Below are 21,540 nucleotides of genomic sequence, written 5' to 3'. Positions count from 1 at the left end.
ACATTTGGATATATCCTCTCCTCTTTAGCTCCATTGTCTCAGTACAGGCTTTTATCTTCACTCTTCTAGATTACTTTAATTCCGCTCAGTACATCTCTCTGCTTCCAATCTTACCTGACTTTTACTCTCTGCCTTAGTGAGAACATTTTCAATTATAAACACAGGAATCAAAATCAAACTATGTTTGTGAAATCAACAGTAACAACAAAAATAATGTATTGAATAAAAAAATTGAAGAATAGAGTTGATTTGAAACTTAGCTAATACAGGGGTTCAAATGATGCCATCAGAATTCTCTCTCTCTATCCTTCAACTCAATTTTCTTCAACATTGGCCTCCTAAGAAGAAGTTGCGGCCACAGAATAATAAAGATGGTCCAGGAGCAGGGGCTTACATGCGTCTTTTAGCTAGAAATTCCAGAGACAGCAGCATAATGTCCCAAAGCATGAATGCCATCCACCCTCCTTGCCCCAAAGGCCTACATCAAGCTCTCTTGGGTCAGGCTCTCTCCTGGGCCACTTTGAATAGCAAGTTTGTGCCACATGCCTGACCTCATCGTGGAAAGAGGTGAAGACTTGTTGAGTTTACCAGCCCTACCAGAATCACAAGGAGCAGGGAAGAAGGGGCAATATTCAAAACAAAAGCTGGTAGGTCAGGCTAAAAATGAATAGATATTTACTAAATATGACTTCCAAAGTTATCACTATCAAATAAAATGATAATCATGTCTCTAATTTTCCAGCTCAAAAAAACCTTCAAAGCCTTCCAGTTTTTTATGGGATGAGCACAGTCCTCTTGCCTGGCTCATAGGTACACAGGTTGAGAACTCATTCTATCTTCCCTGTCATCTCCCATAGACTCCCTAACACATTTTAGGTTGTAAAACATCATCACCCAAAGAAATCACTATTGTCTTAACGTTCCTAATATACTTTAATCTTTTAAGATTCTATAACTTACAGTATTGCACTCTCTATCATGCAAGCCTTAATCCCTCCTCTCTGAACAGCTTAAATGTAACTTTCAGTCCCTAGGTTCAGTTCTACCTTTTAAAGTTTTTTTAGGCTCCACCTGTTAATTTCTAACCCCTCTATTGTTACGACACTTTGCACTGGTCTCGCTTATAATCTTAATCACATTGTGTTATAATTATGATTATGTGTCTGTTTTCTATCCTTGACTCTGAGCAGCTTGAAGATGGGAACTGTTTCTTAATTGTCTTTACTTTCCTCACTACCCTCTGCCCTATAGCTCTTAGCAAAAGCCAGAGCAGACACATGTCGATCGACTGAATGAATGCATGAATAATAAAACCCCAGATTTTTGTGAACCAAGTGAATCTAGTCCCTCAAAAAATACTTTGTGCTGAGAGAACTCATCCACTAATGTGGCTCAACAGGGTGGCAGAAGTATGTTGGCACAGTAACTTATTTGCGATGCAGAAGACATTCTGTGGTTTGGAAGCATTTTCAAATAGTGAAGTGAAATGTTATATAACAATCCAAGAGATTATAGACCTGAATAATGCAGTACATTAAAAGTATCTCCTTCTGGGACTTGGATCTACTGGCCACCATCCAATAATCTATATTTCTACCTATTATTATTTTTTTATTATTATTTTTTAAAGACTTTATTTTATTTACTCATGAGAGATACAGAGCGAGAGCGAAAGAGAGAGAGAGAGAAAGAAAGAGGCAGAGGGAGAAGCAGGCGCCATGCAGGGAGCCTAAGGTGGGACTCGATCCTGGGTCTCCAGGATCAGGCCCTGGGCTGCAGGCGGCGCTAAACCGCTGCGCTAAACCGCTGCGCCACCGGAGCTGCCCTATTTCTACCTACTAATACCTAATGGTTGCTTCAAGACTCACACATTTTAGATAAACTAAGGTATTGTATGTTCAGAAACTAATATGCAAAAAAAAAAAAAAAAAGGAGCTAATATGCTTGATATAATGTTCTAATCTCTTCCACAATGGCTCCCTCTCATGAAGAGCCACAAAATGATTGTTAAAAAGCAACCATTTTAGCAAGACTGGAACTGTTATGATAGAGAACGTCCAATTTAAAAAAAAATTTTTTATTATGTAGTCTTTTTCTCAGAGCAAGGCCCCCCACTGGACCTCTCAGGTTTCTACCAAAGAGCTAATTATCTCCACAGATTTCTAGGAAGTACTATTCACATACAAAACAATGTAGTCACATGGAGTTTGTTTGTGTTTCGTAGGTTCTCATATCTATAAGTCAAGCTTGAATTTGAGTTTTGGTGCAAACAGCACACCTACCACAAAAATGCTATTGTGGGTACCACCACAGCAACCAAATAGAAACATGACTCCAGGTGTTTGTATACACAAGGTGTATGCACTATTTTGAAAGAGCATACATAATTGTCTTTGGGTTTGGAATGAGGTGCAGCATTGCGAGAATGCCATGGGGAAAAAAGAGGGGTATAGATTTTATTTTTATGGGTTACATAACAACTAGTGTGAGAATTCGTTTATGTTCTTTACCAGCAAATAATGCTGGTAAAGCTTTACCAAATAATGCTGACTCACTGTGCAAGAAATGAAAGGTCAGGCCCTAACACACAGATTAAATTCCAGGGAAGACTGCATTTTCCTCAGGTTAAAGACATGGTCTTTGTCAACAGATGCTGTGTGAAGTCAAATGCCCATTTGGGGCTTTTATGTAACGTTTTAATTATCCAAATTATCCATCAAGATGGTAGCATTCAGAGCTCTTCGAGACCCATCTCATGATGCCTCTATTAGAAATGTTACAGTTTAGGCATATTCTTTAGTGACAAATTTTTTCTCTTATGCATATATAATATATATATATATTTCTTATGCTATTATGTGTATTATTATATTATAACAATATAATAATATATATTATAGAAAAATAATATATATTCTAACCAAGTGGCAATTCCTTCAAAAGGCTTGAATATACAAGATCTTAAGGTTGAAAGGTGCCTTAGAGATAATTTCATTTTATTATTTTATTTTGCAAGTTTAAGAAGAAAGAAGTATTTGTTAGGCATGACAAAGCACATATAGAAATACTGAATACCCAAGAATGGTTTGCCATTTAATCCAGTTCCCCTGCAGTGATATTACCAGGATTATTGAAGACTTTCCAGAACTTCCTTGTTTCTCATTTAGCACTTTAAACTTATATAGTAGTTTTATAATTTTCAAGAATGTGGGTCAAATAATCAACAATTTAGTAGGAGACAAGACAGTCTGCAGGTTAACAGATGAAATATTGAAGCATTCATATTTTAAAGGTCCACTTTGAACTAACTATAGAGTATGGCTTTCTTTTATTTTAACTTGTTTTCTTCTTTACTTCACTGGAAAGTTATCTTGCCCATTTTTCTTCTGCTTCATATGCTGAGTTAATCTGAAAGAAGATTCTGATCTACATTTTTGGCTCTTTAACGACCAGATTTCTTGATAGAGTCTCAAGTGTTAGTTCTTTGATCTTCCACCGGAGCCTTCCACAGAGGGAGTTATTGTGTGTGCTGGAGTTTGGGGGAAAGTGTGCTTTGAATAACCCTTATTTCTGTTCTATGTTACTGCTCAGATCTTTATCACATGTCCTTTAGTATTTTGTAAACCTGTTTCAGCTGTTGCCAGCATTACTCGCTGGTGGCTTAAATACATTTAGAGAGATGCGTTTATGAATAATGGAAAGTGTCTTTCATTCATCTTTTGGTTCTTGATGACAAACAACTGATTTTCTTAGTAGTTAACCCAACATGTTTTGAAAAGATATTTGTTAAGATTATGATGTAGGATTAAGGGAATGCCAACTCTCTTAAACAAAATACAGAACCTCAAAAGATTTTTATTACTAGAGGCACTGTCTCCATAGGGAGGTACACTTGGAACCAAGTGGCTCCAGATTTGTTCCCTCGTTTCCATGGTGCTGAGTATTTTTTCTCTTTTTCTTTCTTTCTTTCTTTCTTTCTTTCTTTCTTTCTTTCTTTCTTTCTTTCTTTCTTTCTTTTTCTTTCTTTCTTTCTTTCTCTTTCTTTCTTTCTTTCTTTCTTTCTTTCTTTCTTTCTTTCTTTCTTTCTTTCTTTCTTTCTTTCTCTCTTCTTTTTCTTTCTTCTTTCTTTCCTTTTTTTTAATGGTAGAGGTTCCTGTCACTAAAACAAAGCCAGGCTAGATTTTTTTTAGTTTTACTAAGTACATAAGAAGCACAAAAAAGGAAATAAATACTGAAATATAAGATATGTGATTTTTTTCAGGACCAGAAATTTGCCTCATTTCTCTTAAACCCTGACTCTTAGCACAATCTTAACACATATTAATTGTTTGATACACTTAAATGAACAGATACTTGAGTGAGTAAAATACCAAAGTAATTTGGATAATAAAATACACAGGGCTAAGATAACATTAGATTGTATATATATTTTGGAGCTCCAGCTCCAAAAGACTAGACTAATTCATAACCTCCTTGCCATACTTCCTTGTTTCCTTGATCTGACCTTCGCTCACATGAAAATCACCATCCTAAAACCCTGGCCTTCTAATTGATTCCTGGGCACCTGGAGCTAAGTCATGATAAGAAGAAGCAGATTCCTCCCCCCCCCCCGCCCCCCCGCCCCCGATGTTCAGTGAGGTCCAAACTCTTGTACAGATGGTGGACACCTGGGATATCTCCATCTCCTCCAAGCCATGCTCCATGGCACAGCCAGAATTGTCTTTTAAAATACCAAAAGGGAAAAAAAATAAAAAATAAAAAATAAATAAATAAATAAAATACCAAAAGGGAAACAGGACTAGAATGGTGGTTTCAGGGCCTGAGGGTTGGGGGAATGGGGAAAATGTTGGTCAAAGAGTACAGACTTCCAGTCATAAGATGAATAAGTTTGGGGATTTAATATACAGTATAGTGACGATAGTTTACAGTACTGTACCATATACTTGAAAGTTGCTAAGAGAGTAGATCTTAAATGTTCTCACCACAGAAGAGAAATAATATTATGTGATGTGATGAAGTTGTTAGCTGACACTAATGGTGGTAACTGTTTTGCAATATATATGTGCAAAAAACCAATACATTGTACATCTTAAGAAAAATTGTATGCTAATACAATAAAGCTGGAAAAAAGTGGGGAATGTTTCTGTTCACGGGTAGTTTGAGGTCACTGTGCAAGGAGAAATATTTATTTATGTATTTATTTATTTATTTTTAAGGAGAAATATTTAAATCAGACTTAACAATTATTTCCATCAGGCTCTTTTTAGTTGGGAAAATTAATTAAAATGTCAGCTGCTTAATGATTGTTTGTTATCCTCAATTAAAATGTTAATTGGGTACAAAATAAAATACCAAAAGATCATCCCTTTTTTTTTTCTTAAAATTCTTCAACAGCCTCTTGTGACTTACAAAGTAAAACCAAAAATTACTAACAAGATCCAGAAATTATTTTTACCAGGCCTTTAAAAAAAATAATTTGGCTCAAAACAGTATTTTTAAGTGACAAATCAAATAATCAGTCAAATTCATTGTCAAACTAAAAATGTAAAGATATGAATTTAGTGGGTTGAGATCAGCATTTTAAAAAGGCAGTAAACTAATATATTCAAATGAATTGCATGTATTATTTCAAGAATTTTTTATGCTTGCATATGAGATTATACTATTTACAATATTAAATATGACATACAAAAGATAATATATTGCATCATATGTTAGCTTGATAAATAATTCCTGGGAAAAAAAAATAAAACGACTGGAAGTAATAATCCTTAAGAAGCCACTGTTGTGGAGATAGGTACCCTGATAGCAGATTCGTGAAAGAGAAGCAGCCATGACTCAAAGAACAAACTTTTTTTTAAAAAAAAGATTTTATTTATTTATTCATAAGAGACACAGAGAGAGAGAGAGAAAGGCAGAGACACAGGCAGAGGGAGAAGCAGTCTTCATACAGGGAGCCTGAAGTGGGACTGGATCCGGGGTCTCCAGGGTCAAGCCCTGGGCTGAAGGCAATGCTAAACTGCTGAGCCACCCAGGTTGCCCAAAGAACAAACTTTTGAAGAGAAATGGCAGGGCTCTGTTATCAGCAGACTGTTCTTTTCAGTTGTCTCTCCAAATCTGGCTATCACAGCCATGGTTGGATAATGATTCATTACATCCAACAATCTGATGGGAAGAGTGTTTAATGAAGAGAATTCTCACTAAAATTATAATTTCTTAGAAAGATCTAGGTTTAAAATCACAAGCCCTTGCAACTCTTCTAGGCATTTCATAGTGATATAATAGAGGATCTATGTTAACACCCTTCCTCAGGATCCTATATGACTTTAGAAGATCCATTGCGGTGTCTTTTGCTCTGTTATTAAAAGGATGAGAGGATTAAGAGCTTTGAGAGCAAAAAGAATTCATTCCTTAGTTAGATAGCCTTCTCTGAATTAGGGAATCAAGTGAATAGACAATGTGGGTTAATATATCATAGAAGTTACCTATTAGACAAACAATCTGTGAAAGTTAGTCAATGATTATGTTAAGAATTATCCTCAAAGCCAGAAGGGTTAATTTGGGTGTACATAGCTACTAGGGAAGACAAAATTATACACAAAAGTTCACACGCATTTGTGAAATTTTAGCTAATTATTGGCAGTAGGAAGTCAAAAGCAGGCAAATAAAAGAAAATAACCTTCACAGAAGTCAATGGTTATAATTGGTCAAAATGTAAAATCATTCCTTGCAAATGACTGTTGACTGTTCTTTTTTTCTTTTTTTTTTTAATTCTTTAGTAGTTCACAATCCAATTTAGAAAATCCCAATATAACAATCAAAATGCAGGATGGAGTGAAGAGAGCCCTGATCCCAGTTAGGAGTCTAGGGTCCCAGTTCCATCCCTCTGAAAATCAGCAATGTGAGCCTGGGCAGGTGGAGCCACCTGGGCTTTCAAGACCTCTGTGTCCCCAACTGAGAAAAAAATGCTTTGGACTAGATGGGCCTGCCTTTCAATCTTTGTCATGCATGATTCCATATGAACTTTATATTCCCAAACTGCTCATTAGGTACTTATTTGCCATGGATGATAATAATCTGACTCAAATGACATGCAACAAGGAAAAATTAAACATTAACATGAGCTTTCCCTACTTTAAAAAATGAAATTATTTTTATGCAACTGATAAAGTTCTCTGCATTAAATATAATGTGAGTAGACTAATAGATCTCCACCCCTCCCCAGCTTGCAGATAGTCCTTAACCAATCAATCAGCTTGTCCTGCTGAAGGCAGTTGGGTTTAAGCAGCTTTAAACTTCCCCTGAAGCAATCTTGGTTTCAAAGCCACTATTCAGGCAGCCTTTGACATTTACATGTTTATTATGTGGGCAGGAAATATGATAAAGATTTTTCCAATTAGGCAACACATGAATGACACTGCATTTTGAGGCAGGTAGAATGGAGGGCTGATTCCATAAATGTAGTGAGAGAGGACAACAGGAATAATTGCTTAGGGGTGAAACGCCTTCTCCTCCATGACGCTGGGAAAGGTCACGTCCAAAGTGCTTTGCCATTATAGAATGATTGGAGTTAAATTAGCTTGATGCCGAAGTTCACAGTTAAAAGTTACTCTTTAAAAGACTCCCTCCGAACCCTCCTGCACTGTTGGTGGGAATGTGAACTGGTGCAGCCACTCTGGAAAACTGTGTGGAGGTTCCTCAAAGAGTTAAAAATAGATGTGCCCTATGACTTAGCAATTACACTGCTGGGGATTTACCCCAAAGATACAGATGCAGTGAAACACCGGAACACCTGCACCCCGATGTTTCTAGCAGCAATGTCCACAATAGCCAAACTGTGGAAGGAGCCTCGGTGTCCATCGAAAGATGAATGGATAAAGAAGCTGTGGTCTATGTATACAACGGAATATTACTCAGCTGTTAGAAACAACAAATACCCACCATTTGCTTCGACATGGATGGAACTGGAGGGCATTATGCTGAGTGAAATAAGTCAATCGGAGAAGGACAAACATTATATGCTCTCGTTCATTTGGGGAATATAAAAAATAGTGAAAGGGAATAAAGGGGAAAGGAGAAAAAGTAAGTGGGAAATATCAGAAAGGAAGACAGAACATGAAAGACTCCTAACTCTGGGAAACGAACTAGGGGTGGTGGAAGGGGAGGTGGGCAGGGGGTGGGGGTGACTGCGTGACCGGCACTGAGGTGGGCACTTGACGGGATGAGCAGTGGGTGTTATTTTATATTTTGGCAAATTGAACACCAATAAAAAATAAATTTATTTAAATAAGCAAATAAATAAAAATAAAAGACTCCCTCCATCACACACATTCCCACCTACACTGAGTGCTTAGAGAAAGGGTATTATCAAGCTGATGGTGTGGAGGCTGAGAAAAATTAACTTTACAGGAAAAACTGCAGAATGTCCTCAATGTCCTCGGCAGGGGATCCCATATCAGAAAGATAACAGAGCCCACGCCCCTGGTAGAAAGTCCCATATTAGAATGAGAACAGAGCTCAATGCCCTTGAAAGCCCCACAACAGAATGTAAACAGAACTTGAGAAATTCCTCCACCCCTTCTGAAAATCCCCTAGACCAGCCTATAAAAAACCAGCTGTAACCCACCTTGGGGTCCAAGTCCCTGCTCCGCTGTGTCGGGTATACTTGGACCCAAGCTCGAGCTTGTAAATAAACCCTCGTGTGTTTGCATCGGTGTCGGCTCCTTGGTGGTTTCTTGGATTCGCAATCTTGGGCACAACAATGGAATATTTTCAGGAAAGCTTTTCTTAAGGAAGAGATAGGTGCAGAAGCTGGCTAGCAAAAGGATTCCATCTGTACTACGCTATACAATATCAGAAGATATTATTTAATTTTTAATGTTTTAAAGATTTTATTTATTTGAGAGTGGTGGGGGTGGGAAGAGCACAAGCAAGGGGAGCAGCAGAGGAAAAAGGAGGAGCAGACTCCTTGCTGAGCAGAGAGCCCAATGCAGCGCTCCATCCATACCCTAGAATCATGACCTGAGTGGAAGGCAGATGCTTAACTGACTGAGACACCCAGGCACCCTTAAGAGATTATTTTAAATAATACTTCATCAGATATTTATTGAACTTCTATAATTTTGCAGGCACTGTGCTGTGGAGTTATTTATAAGGGCCAGAAAATGCTAGAATAGCTCATTTAGGGCAATTGCAACATACCAGAGAAATAATGGTTGGGTAAATGTTCTTGACTTTTAAGACATTGGTTTGTATGGAAGGCAGGGGTTAGACCTAATGACCTTAGCAATTTGTTTCCATATAATTATGAGATTTTTTTCCAAGTTGTGGTTTCTATGATAGTTGTGTTTCTATGGTAATTATTTGGGGGAAAAAAAAGTCCCCATTGCAGTTCACAATGGTTGAATGAGCACTTAAAATATTTCCTTACTGGAAAGGAACAAGAAATGCAGACAGACAAGACGGACTCAAGATTGGTCCCTCTGATGTATCTTCCCTATACCTTGGTCCTTCTAATCCTTATTCCACAGAGCCAGACAAATCCTTTTGAAACACAAATCTGGCTGTCAACTTGCTGCTAAAACCTGGTGAGTGGCTCTCCAATTGTACCTTGGGTGCTTAAATTGAAGCTTCTTATCATGGAGTGTTAAATTTGCTTCATGGTATAGGTCTTACCTCCTTGCTCACTGCTCACTCCACTGCCCATAAATGCTGATCTTCATCACATGACATTATTTCCCTGAACAGAACTTGCTCTCTTCCTTTTGCATATTAGAATATACTATTAGACTATTTTTCTCTATTTGTAAAGCTCTCTATCTCTGTTTTTTTCTTTTCTTTATTTTTTTTCTTTTCCTCCCCACCTTCCCTCTTTCCTTTATTTGGTCAATTGCTACTTCAGGTCCTAGCATTACTAGGACTTTATTCCAGGAAACCTTCTAAGACCTCTTAAGATTGTTGGGGCTTTTAGCACACTAGAGTATCTGTGAATCAGTCACATCCACTGGGGCACTATGGGACTGAGCTTTGCTAGCATTATGTCTCCAGAAACTAGAATAGTACATGGATGGCTTCAATGGGTGAACCAATCAATAATTATTAATTACACCAGTGAACACTTATCATGGTGCTAGGGAATGATGCAAGAAAGCATTCCTCTAAGCATGAACACATTTAACAGAGTTTTATTTTTTATCTTTTGAAAGATTTTTATTTATTTATTCATGAGAGACAGAGAGAGAGGCAGAGACATAGGCAGAGGGAGAAGCATGCTCCCTGCGGGGAGCCAATTGTGGGCCTTGATCCCAGGACTGGCAATCATACCCTGAGCAGGAGGCAGACACTCAACCACTGAGCCACCCAGGTGTCCCACATTTAACAGAGATTTAAAAAATTTGTTATGAAAGCAGAGCACACTAAATTCAGAAGCCTAAAGTTTGCTCAAGAGAGCTGTAAGCAACAAACTATGGAATGATTTAGAATCTCGCACAGTAGCACAGTGTATTGTCTACCACAAGTACGTAGCATATGCCCCCTTGAGAAACACGACTATAAAAAGTAACTGCTTCCATTTTTAGCCTCTCCCTTCAGTCCAGTGTGCTGCCAGGTACATGCTGCCTCTTGCTCTACAGCCTGACTGGATTGACTGACATCCTCTATATCACATTTCATTCCCTTGGTTATTTACATAATCCTCCTGGCTGTGCCTGTCAATTTACAGGCCCAAAGGAATCCCATTGTAGGCACACTAAGTCATATACTTGGCTGCATCGTACAAATGCGTTTTACCTGGATTTATGCCTGTCAGTGCAAACCCCCAGGTGAGGATAATTTCATTTTATTTATCACAAAGTGCTCCTAGAGACAGCGCCGGGGGTGGTGGGGAGATACCTGAGGTATAGGGAAATTGTACCTGCTAAACCTAATCACCCTTGATAACTTGTCTTCTTTCCAGTTCTTGGACTCTAGAAATGTTTTACCATGCAAGGTATTTAAACCTGTATTGCAAAAAATATAGTTCCAGTGCCAAACCCCTTTGGAAATCTCAGACTTGTGTCAACTATCCTACCATGATCATTTTTTTTCTACCGTGATCATTTTTGAAATATTAACCTTGAGAGGAAAGATGGTTCATTTTTCTTTTTTTTTCTTTTTTTTTTTTTTAGATGGTTCATTTTTCCTCTCAAATTATGGTCTTTGTTAGATCCCTAAGTACTTTGAAGGGTGAGCTAGGCCACCATATTAACGTTTTAAAATATACAAAATGAAAATTCATAGATACTACCGGAAGGAAATTGAGAAAGAACTAATTTTATGAGTAGAAAGGTACAGAGTAAATCTTATCTGCAAGCAATAAAATAGGAGGGTGCCCATAGTTCATTTATAAGTTTAAGACCAATAAAACAACATGGTACTAAAGCACTGGAATGTCTGCAAGTGCCAGAAGAACTGAGTACCATTTCCCTGACGTATTTTAGGTGAATTTTCTGATACCACACTGAAGAAAGGTAAGAGTGGTATTTGAGTACTTGGTGTGATCCCACAAGAGTCTTTTCACTTCTTGAACAGATGTATTGAAGCAGACTTCACAAAGATTTTGTTGAGTGCTTTAAAACATTCAGACTTTCCCATTTGTAGAACTGTGATCCTAGAAACAAATGATTGAGACTAATCAAAGAGCCATTATTTCCAATATGGTCTTCAAAGTCAAGAAATATTTAATGGAAAGTATTCATTATGCATTATACTCTCATTTGTTTTTCACATTATTAAAATATGCTAATTGATTAATTTCTTCAAGTTAAGTGAAGTCCTAGAGAAGTTCTGTTTCCAAAATTATCCAAATAAGCCTGAAACAGGAGTGCAAGAAGAACAGGAGGAGATTCACACGTACACAGAGTCTTGGGCATGTTGTTCTGATCTAGGAGTCAGGGCACATGATTTTCAGACTGGTTTTGACCTCTGACTATGTGATTTGGGGGGAGTTTGGCATTGCCTTTCTCTACACCAATGTTTTTCAAATTTAGAATCAACAGGAGAATTTGTTAAAACACAAATTGGTGCTCCCTACCCCCAGAGGTTCTAATTTAGTAGGCTGAATATGCCCCCAAGAATTTGCATCTCCTACCAAGTTCCCAGGTATTTCTAATGCTTCTGCTGTGAGGCAGGTTTTGAGGACCACAACAATGCACATATTTCTCAATCTGTTCCCCTTTCCTGAGGAGGGAAGCAGAAGGATGACAACGGAAGGCAGTGTGGCAAAATGTGTTATGGTCTTTAGATGACACTGTGGGAGAGGTGTGCTTTTATGGGCATGGAGGCAGGAAAGAATGGAAGCAGAAACACACTTGGGATCAAGTTCCCAACATTTTTAAAGATTTCATTAACAAGATGGGCCTAGCCCTTGGAAGCAAAGAACTCAGAGTAGTTTAGGGGAAGAGTAAAGAAAGTACCAGAAAACTCCAAGTATATTCTCTAGCTCTCCATCTTTGCCCTGGCTTATGCATCCTGGAGGGGAAAAAATGTGAAATTATACAGAAACACAAGAAGGCAAAGCTGGCCTGAAGTTATCCTGCTGGTAGGGATATGATCTTTCTCTACCTAAAAAGTGACAACTCTCAAAAACTTTCTGTTAGAAAAGAATAGGAAGACTGGATGTAATTTTTTTAAGTAAAGAGTAGGTATGAAAAATTATACATTATCTATAATTTTTAAAAAATTTAAACAGGAGTAGATACTCTTTGTGATACATATGGATAAATACATGTATATGGCTATATGCGGCATTATACATTGATGAAAAACATTTTCCAGTAGGAACACCAACATATGAAAAAAGATTTATTTAGCACATAAACTTGCAACAAATAGCGAAATAGGGCTTCCTTTGTATTTTCTGGAGCTCAAATCCCATTGTAACCATGGCCATAAAATAAAAACATGTGAAAATAATGTTTTTCAACACTGTAACTGATATATTACTTATTACAAGCAACACTACACACAATAAAATGCTAGTATAAAAATTGCCAGGTGTATTAACAAACTTCCTGCGATAAAATTTGTCTTGTAAAAGCTGTTTTCTTTTAAAGAGATGAGGCTGCATGCTTTTCTTATTTGCACATCATTCTCTGCATTGAACATGCCTTTGTTGCTGCAATTCATTGCCTCTTCATGGGGTTACAAGACAGTTCAGCATATTTATAGTGGCATGAATTACATTGCTGGAATAAGTATTACAATGCTCTTGTAATCATAGGACATCATGAACAGGAAAATAACGAGACATCTGCTTTCTCTGAAAGGAGTTACAGGAACACTAATTTTCAATGGGAGAAAGAACAATGTGTGAACTTAGAGCCAGTCCATGTCATTTACCATAAAAGTCATTCAAATTCACACCAAGTCAAGTTCAGACTCAAAGCTATCCGTATAGCTAAATATATTTTGCAAACAAAAAAGATTCAGTAAAATAAAGACTTGAAACTTTAATGATTAATGGACTCTGTATTTTGGACACTCACTGACTGTTCAGGGGTTGCAAAATTCATATAAAATATTCAGACAATGAATATTGTCCAGACGATAAAAGCTCATAGTATTATTCATTTTAAGCATATACTTTTAAAACAGCCGAACATTTTTTTTTTAAGATTTTATTTATTTATTCATGAGAGAGAGGGGGTGGGGGGAGAGGGAGAGAGAGAGGGAGAGGCAGAAACACAGGCAGAGGGAGAAGCAGGCTCCGTGAAGGAACCTGACATGTAACTCAATCCCAGATCTCCAGGATCAGGCCCTGGGCTGAAGGTGGCACTAAACCACTGAGCCACCCGGGCTGCCCAGCCTAACAATTTATAAGGAAAATAATTTTTATGATTTTTATTTAAACATTTTGATCTCTTTCATCTCATTGAAGTGTTTTAAAAAAGTTACTTCAAGATGTTTATTTTAAGATTTTATTCATTTATTCATGAGAGACACAGGGAGAGAGGCAGAGACATAGGCATAGGCAGAAGTAGGCTCCCTGCAGGGAGCCCAATGTGGGACTCAGTCCCAGGACTCCAGGGTCAAGACTTGAGCCCAAGGCAGACACTCAACCACTGAGCCACCCAGGCATCCCTATTTCGAGATTTTTTTAAAAAGAAAACTGAAGTATAGATATTTTCAATGAATAAAATCATGAAAAATGAAAATATTCAATTTCTGAAATATTTATGAGGTGTACACATTTAACACATGCTTTTACATATGACATTCATGCAAATTTTTAAGACCAATTAAGCAAAAAAAAAAAAAATCAGGAATCTGAATGATATTTATCCAGTTGTTTGGAGAAGAGAAGATTATTATTTTGCATTTTGTTTTCTTATAGAGAACATATAGCCAAGATTTTCATCCTGTTACTTAATGGTGACTAAGGTAGTATAAAACAACAGAATGGAACACGTTCTCAATAATTTTTCCCCATCAAAATAATAAATCTTATCTCTAAAAAGTTCTTCAGATGTATGGGATAGATATAAAAGTGGAGAAAAATAGTGCACCAAAACTCGCAGTAAACGTTGATTTTTCTTTAAATACTTGGTAAATCTTTGCAATCCTTACATTGTTCCATGGACTAGGAAAGAGAATAGTTGAGGGTGGCTATTCAGAATTTTGTTCAAAATTTCATTTTCCAAGTTGCAACTGAAAAATAAAAGTAGTATAAGGAATCAAACCTGTCTTCTCCAAATCCTTCATCTAGATGGAAAGGCTACTTTCACTAACAAAAAAAAAAAGAAAAAAAAAAAAAAAAAGAACTGCATTAGCTCCTTTCTTCCTTGAAAGTTAAGAAGTCCTAAGTTAGAAGATGTGTAGGAAAAGTACCCTTTTTTTTTTTCTTAAAATGGAGGAAACATTTCCATTATTCATTTTTCAAATACGAAAAATGTGAATGTGGCTCTTACAGACAGAAGTCATTCTATGGAAAAATGATGGCCATGGAGTAAATTGTATTGGCAACTACTATTTCAGCAAAGTATACATCTATTACTCTACTAAATTTTTCATATAAATCTATATATTTTATTAAAATATGACTTTTTAAAATTTGATGGTTTACATCTTTATTTCAATATTCACTCTTAAAAGTTTGTTATATATTTAGGATTTTAAGATATCCAAAAGCCTATCTGATGCTTAGGAAACATACACTTGAAAATTGTTATTGTAGTTATGTAATTCAACCATCCTATCCACAACAGTAGCTACAGGCTACAGATGGCTACTGAGCACTTGAATCATGGCTAGTGTGACTGAAGAATCAGTGTTTTCATTTTACTTTAAAAAAAATGTTAAATATGCAGGGCACCCGGGTGACTCAGTTGGTTGAGCATCTGCCTTTGGCTCAGGTCGTGATCCCGGGGTCCTTGCATGCGGTCCTGTATCAGACTCCCCACCGGGGTGGGGGCAGATGTCTCTGCCTCTCTGTGTGTGTCTCTCATGATTAAATAAATAAATAAAATCTTTTTTAAAATGTTAAATATGCTTGGGACAGCTTTGTCAACTGTAAATTTTATGAAATCTCGATACAGATAAAGTATTTCTGGTGAAAATTAAATCCTTTGACCTGTGATTTAAGTGTCAAAAATACACTGGGTTTCAACTACAGTATGAAAAAAAAAGGGGAAAATAATATTTTTATTTTGCTTACATGTTGGGTTAATAATATTTAGGATATAGTATGTTAAATAAAACATACTACTGAACTTTATTTAATATCAGTTTTAATATTTTTATGTAGCTGCTAGAAATTTTTAAATTACAAACATGCCTTGCATTCTGTTTTTGATGGAATAGTGCTGACCTACATTATAAATAACAATTGAAACTTAATAGTCTTTGCAGTTTATAAAATATGTGGCCAATTATTACTACATGTAATTTTGAGCATATCCAATAAATATGTCACTAAGTATTACACATCTATTTTTTTAGTATATCCCTTTCATATAGCCACAACTAATCTAACCACATGGGGAATAAGTTTCTCCATGTGAGACCATTTCATTGTTAGTAAGTGTTCAAAGCCTATATAAGGTTATTTTGTTTTTTCAGTACACTCTATGCTAACATGGGACTTGAACTCACTACTCTCAAGATCAAGTGTTGTATGCTCTACCGACTGAGCCAGCTGGGTATTCCTAAGGTTAAGCTTTTTTAGTGAAAATGTGAATTTTTAAATTAAAGCACATTTGCTGGATCACACATACAGTTATAAATGTTGTTCACAACACCAGGTCTTTTAAGTAAAAAATCCAGCCTACACTCACCCACCAAGCAATGGCCCCGGCAAGTGCCTGCATTTGTTTAGAAAATGGATTTCCCTTCTAAATGGCACCAAGACAGTATCTAGATGAGCTAACTCTGTGGATTTGCATCAAGATGCAATATTGCAACATACAATATTGTAAAATACATTCTCAGAACACTGTTTTCTGCTCAAATCATCCAGGAAGAATGCACTGATATTTCCAGGTGAGATGCAGTAAGAATTCTGGCATCATCTTATATTTGCCATAGGTTTTATTATTTTCCCAACTTTCACATATATTTTATCAGTATTCTCAAAGGAGATGTGTAAAGATTAAAAGTATGTATTGTTCTCTTTTCACAGCCAACAAAATGGAATTGAATTTCCGTATTTTCCCCTTGACAATAAAATTAAAACTCCTGTAGCTCATGAGGCAGCTCCATAGAAATAAACACTAGAACTAAAAATGAATGTCACATTTATAGGCTAGGAACAAATTGTAATAAAAGGAAATAATTCAACCATAATATTAGTTTGTAAATTTCTTTTTTTTAAAGATTTTATTTATTTATTCATGAGAGATACAGAGAGAGAGGCAGAGACACAGGTAGAGGAAGAAGCAGGCTCCATGCAGGGAGCCCGACCTGGGACTCGATCCCAGGTCTCCAGGATCACGCCCAGGATCACACTACACCGCTGGACCACCAGGGCTGCCCGGTTGTAAATTTCATTCAGAACTTTGATTTCTAATAAAAATACTTCATCATATTTGTTAGTTAATTTATAGGTTTTTAAAAAGCCAAAAATAAATGGCAATGTGGTATCTCCCCCAATCTAATTTATTATAATTTCAGTTTTGTACAAGTTATATAACGGAGGAGCCTATGACAAAAAGTTCTCCCTTGAAAATATTCTGACAAAAATAACTACCTTTGAGAAACAAGTTGACATCAGAGTCAATTAAAATCTACTTTTAGCTAATCATAAACAGTTTTCATACTCTGTATTTTATATAAAGATAAGAAAAAAACAACTTAGCTAATACTTTTATGAATCTACAGGACTCTGAGGAGAATATCTTTAAGATAATTCCTTAATATCCCTTTTGAAAGAGTATTAGTAGTTTCTTATTCAATGTAGATTTCTTAAGTAGCTGACATTTATTTTGTTTCCTTACCACCTGATCTTGGTACCTTAAAACCTGTTTTTCATTTGTTTTACATTTATTCATGTCCTAATGGCTCCTTGTGATTTGCAACTAGAATTTTCTTAAGGAGTGGGTTTTAGATCTTTCTACATATACAGTGAATATTGTTGGAACCTATGTGTTTTAAAAACTTCAATTTGTTAAACATTAATGACCCATTCAGATTGATTATATTCTTACTGTTTTTAACCATTGAATTAGAGGCTTCGAGTTTACATGAATACAAGAAATACTGTGTATACACAATTATACCAAATATTGTACCTCTCTTTTGATGTTTTTATGAATAGCTTATTTGTTCATTAAATTTCAGACCAGGACTAAACCACATAGATTTTGAAGAGTGTAATGTATAACCTTTATAGCAAAAGTTGGCCTTGCAAAGTATACTCAAAAGCAAAGTTTCCTTTTGGAATACCACACCACCAACTCCTGGATTATCAGTTAGAGGTAACATTGTATATTTATTTAACAATATACACAACGTTGTATATTTATTTAATTCTCATGTTTATCAAGCCATTGTGGTCATCAAAAGAAATTATTCAGGCACTTGCTTTCTTTGGGCAAATACTTTTTTTGATTTGAAGGAGGATTTTTTGTAAAACATGACAAAAAGAGAATTTATTTTAAAAGTAAAAGCATGGATTTACCCAAAGCCATCAACATTTGTCATTCTGTGAATCATGTAATGAACATTGTCATTTTGACATGTGAAACATGTCTCTTCTTCCATCACCTTTGAATTAATTGGATTGTAAGGAGCAGGGTAAGGCAAGGAGAGATGGTGGGTGGAATGAGCATTGACTCCATTGCTATTTGTATCACTGGAACATTTGAAGTCAGGTAGATATTAACCTAATAAGGGAAGCCCCACTGGCTTTCTGTCTCCTCCAGACATAAAACAACATAATTGTGTCTGTGCCTCTCTTTTCAATTGTTCTACTATAACACAGATTGAGAACTAACTACAGATTCTAATTAACTCATATTAGACTGATGAGAGAGATGATAAGTACTACAACGTGAAGATTAGGAAATTAATCCTAACTTTAAACCTCAAAGACATTGGGTACAAAGGAAATAAATGCTAAGGGGGAAAATTAGGCCACTAACTACTTCAAAGATGTTGGAAGTTAGTGCTAACTAAGCAGTGGCTTTAACCCATTTGAATGCAAGTTCCTGACTTTCTACTAGGAAGGATTTCAGTGCCTAAAGGAGAATAACCTGAGTTTCAAAATGGCATCAAGCCTTTTCTTGCACTTCTTGAGCTTGATTCTGTATTTATCATTAGCTCAAGGATGGGAAGGATGGAAGTAATGGGGATAGAAAACTAATGATTTAAAAATAATTCATTGATTTAAAAACTTGTTCAGCAGTTTTTTTAAAATATAGAAAATTTAGAAAGACTAGGTATTATAACATACATTACAGACATTTGTAAAAGACACATAATGAGCACTTTTATTCTAATATTGTTTGAGGAAACCATTTATTAATTATACATGTTCATTAATGAAATTCCTGATTGAAAATGTGCACACTTTCTGTTTCTGACAGTTTACAGCTTATTAAAAATGTTACTTTCATGCTGTTGTTTCTAATGTCCACTAATTTCCCTGAATTCTCAATTGTTTACCCTGGAAATAAGCTCAGAAGACATTCGGTTGGCCAACAGACACATTAAAAGATATTCATCATCACTCACTATCAGGGAAATGCAAATCAAAGCATCAATAAGATACCACCTCACACCTGTCAGAACAGCTAAAATCACAAGAAACAACAGTGTTGGGAAGGATGTAGGGGGGAAAGGAACACTCTTGTACTATTGATGGGAAGGCAAACTGGTACAGCCACTGTGGAAAACAGTATGGAGTTTCCTCAAAAAGTTAAAAAGTAGAACTACCCTACGATCCAGCAGTCACACTCCTGGGTATTTCCCCAAAGAATACAAAAACACTAATTCAGAGGGCTACATGCACCCCATGTCTATAGCAACATTTATAATAATCAAGTTTCAAGTATTAATGAGTCATCAAAAAGAACGACCTCTTACCATTTATAAATTACATGAATGGAGCTTAAGAGTACAATGCTAAGTGAAATAAGTCAGAGAAAGACAAATACCATCTGATTTCACTCATATGAGGAATTTAGGAAACAAAAACAAGCAAAGAGGAAAAAAAGAGAGAGAGGCAGACAAACCAAGAAATAGACTCTTCACTATAGAGAACAAAATGATGGTTATCAGAGGGGAGGTGAATGACGGATGGGTGAAATAGGTGATGGGGATTAAGAGTGCACTTGTTTTGTTTTTGTTTTTGTTTCTTAAAGATTTTCTTTATTCATGAGAGACACAGAAAGAGAGGCAGAGACACAGGCAAGGGGAGAAGCAGGCTCTCTGGGGGGAGCCTGATGCAGGACTTGATCCCAGGACCCTGAAATCACAACCTGAGCCAAAGGCAGATGCTCAACCACTGAGCCACCCAGGTGCCCCAAGAGTGCACTTACTGTGATGAACACTGGGTGTTATATGGAAGTTATATGGATGTTATACGGAAGTTTTGAATCACTGTATTGTACAACTAATATAACACTGTATTTTAATTAACTGGAATTTAAAAAAAAAAAAAAGAAAGAAAGTAGGCTTGCAGAGAAAGGCCATCTTTTCATGTTGCAAAGTTCTCCTACATCAGTCATGTTTGAAATCTTTATTACATGATAGAAGAGGAGTTAAGATGTCAGAGGAGTAGGAGGCCCTTGAGTTTGTCTCATCTCTGGAACACAGCTAGATAGTTATATGATAAGTTCATTTGTAAGTATGTTTGTAATTCTAATCAATGTAACAAATTTAAGGTAAAAAATAAAATAGGGGTACATGAATGGGTTAGGTGGCTAAACCAGCTCTTGATTTCAGCTTGGGTCCTGATCTCAGAATTGTGAGACTGAGCCTGGTGTCTGACTCTGGCAGAATCTGCTGAAGATTATTGCTCCCTCTCCCTCTGTCTCCCTCCTCCTCCTCCTCCTCCTCCTCCTCCTCCTTCTTCTTCTTCTTCTCTCTCTATCTAATAAATAAATCATTTAAAATTTTTGAAAAAAAAAATAGGGACGCCTAGGTGGCTCAGTGGTTGAGTGTTGCCTTCGGCTCAGAGTGTGATCCCAGGGTCCTGGTACTGAGTCCTGCATCAGGCTCCCCACAGGGAGCCTGCTTCTCCTTCTGCCTGTGTCTCTGCCACTCTCTCTGTGTCTCCCATGAATAAATAAATAAAATTTTTTCTTTTTTTTTAAGATTTTATTTATTTATTCATGGGAGACACAGAGAGAGAGAGAGGCAGAGACACAGGCAGAGAGAGAAGCAGGCTCCAGGCAGGGAGCCTGACGTGGGACTTGATCCCGGGTCTCCAGGATCACACCCTAGGCTGAAGGCAGTGCTAAACCGCTGAGCCACCTGGGCTGCACTAAAATCTTTTTTAAAAATTGAAAAATAAATAAATAAAACCCCACTGTAATAACAAAAGAAGTAGAATTTGACTAAAATTTAAAAAAAATCAAAACCACATCAAGGAAGAAAACTAAAATGAAACCCAGAGGACATAAAATCAAATATAAAACTTAGAGTTTTCTGTGAACTAAAGAAAAAAAGGAGATAAAATAGGCTACATGACTCTCATTATGTAAAAATTATGGACTCACACTAATTCCTCAGAAAAAAACAGTAGTTTCAAGAAATATATTCTTGGAAGTTTTTCAAAGAATATCGTGGCATACAAAGTAATAATCTCTTCCATAAGTCTGATATTTATAGTAGATATTCGGTACATTTATGAGAAAAATGTGGATTGATATTCCAAATACTAAAAAGATAATTTTGGTAAAGTCACTTAAGACAGTTTGTCCGTTCTCAATTATTAGGCCTTTTTGGTTGGTTTCAACCCCCTTCCCCCACTTCTCCAGGGGTAGGGAATGAAGTAGTGATGAGCTATAGACCCCCTCCAACATACCAGTGGGATATTCCAACAAAAGCAAGTGTCAGATACAA

The 21,540-nt window shown here is 36.5% G+C and overlaps 1 long non-coding RNA gene across 11 annotated transcripts in view; it reads left to right on the top strand.

Moving 5' to 3' along the window:
• The window catches only part of LOC140639710 (uncharacterized), a 61,355-nt gene that overhangs the window by 25,891 nt on the left and 13,924 nt on the right, over positions 1-21,540 (top strand). Inside the window, exon 3 of one of the 11 annotated variants that reach the window (XR_012036337.1) lies at positions 17,812-17,948. The exons of 9 other annotated variants lie outside the window; for them this stretch is intronic. This is a non-coding gene — a long non-coding RNA (uncharacterized lncRNA). Of the gene's footprint in view, positions 1-9,530; positions 9,588-17,811; positions 17,949-21,540 lie in introns of all 11 variants that reach the window. One more of the 11 variants, XR_012036339.1, reaches the window with a different exon arrangement.

This window comes from Canis lupus, chromosome 1 (assembly GCF_048164855.1).
Source record: "Canis lupus baileyi chromosome 1, mCanLup2.hap1, whole genome shotgun sequence".
Classification (NCBI taxonomy): Eukaryota; Metazoa; Chordata; class Mammalia; order Carnivora; family Canidae; genus Canis; species Canis lupus.
The sequence above is the reverse complement of the archived record's forward strand: the minus strand, read 5'-3'. Positions and strand labels throughout refer to the sequence as shown.